The following is a 1614-nucleotide window of genomic DNA, read 5'->3' as shown; positions in this document are numbered from 1 at the left end:
CCACCCGACAACGACGATACGAATAAAGTGAGCCGACAAAGTCAGACAATATCAATAAGATGAGAAAAGAAAAGAGCAAAAGAACCATAACCATTTAGCTGCCTGTATAACGCTTCATTGACTGGAGTCCCTCAGGGGTCTATACAAGGCCGCCTCATTTCCCCCCACCTCTACAACAAATCTCTTCAGTGAAAATAGCAGATCTACAAGCTCACAAAGTGTCACAACTCACAACGCAACAAGTTGTGAGCTTGTAGATTGGATATCTTCGCCAAATGTTCGCCCTCGACACTGTAGGGCTCTATTTGACCAGTTGATCAAATAACATATCGTCACTGTCTGGCCAGAACCTCTTAACTCCATTTTTTTTTTTGCATAAATCAGGGCTATTGTTGAACACCATCTACAGCTGAGTGTTGGTTAAAATAATACTGAACCAATGGAAAGTAGTAAAAAGTGCTTGGGACAAAAACCTCCTAACTCCACACTTTCTGCCAAACCAGGAACTCCACCCGATTGGCCCTCTCTTTTTTTCATATGTGCTATATTGAACACCCTTTACGTCTGTGTGTTGGTTTAACATATTATTGAACCAATGAAAAGTAGTAAAAAGCCCTTCGGTCAAAACCTCCTAACTCCACTTGAGCTCATTTTGAACATTTTGGAGTTAGGAGGTTTCGGCCCGACAGCAGAGATATAGGCCTATATATAAACAATGAGGAACGAGGAGCCAGAGATTCACAGCTCGCTCTCTCTCTCTCTCTCTCTCTCTCTCTTTTTTTTTTCTCACTTCGACGGATTTGTGGGGGGAAAAAAGGTAGCTATGTTGTTATGGTGCCCACTGGCATGTATTATCTCAATATCAAACCAAAGTTTTATGAGACGCGCGCGCGCACACACACACACACACACACACACACACACACACACACACACACACACACACACACACACACACACTCACACACACACTCACACTCACACTCACACTCACACTCACACTCACGCACACGCACATACACACGCACAAAATCAATGATTTAGATCTTAGATGTTTCCTGACTCTGCCTGATGTGTCAAAGTCTGCGAAACAACAAGGCCATAAATGATGGAGAGTTACAGCATTTCTCTATCTGTCTGTATACTACAGTACGTGTGTGCATTAGTCACTGTTGTTGTCTATATGCCTGCCTTGGCTGCTGGTGTTGCTCAGATAGAGTCTTCTTCATGCAGTATGTAGGTATTGTGCAGCAGCAACATCTGCGGGAGAGAGTTGGATTAATGGAGCTGTTTCCTTTGTGTAAAAAAATAAAATAAAATAAATAACACCAAAGAAAACGAAGCGAGTTTCCAAAATGTAATTGAGTCTCCCTCCCGCTGCCCATGCCTACACACACTGTCAGCTCCCTTGGTCTCTCTCTCTCTCTCTGTCTCTCCCCTGACAAAATGGCAGTTGCGTTGTGTGACACTTTCCTTTCTCTCTCTCCCCTGCACTGCACGCTTTCAAAGGGTGACTAATCAATATGTTTTCTGGGGCCCTCTTTTTGAGGAAATGGCTGAGAAAAGACAAGTGATTTTCTTTCTTTCCTCCGTGCTCCCCTCCTCCTCTTCCTC

Source organism: Nannobrachium achirus (assembly GCF_963921795.1).
Source record: "Nannobrachium achirus genome assembly, chromosome: 22".
NCBI classification, from domain to species: Eukaryota; Metazoa; Chordata; class Actinopteri; order Myctophiformes; family Myctophidae; genus Nannobrachium; species Nannobrachium achirus.
This window is presented reverse-complemented; position numbering follows the sequence as displayed.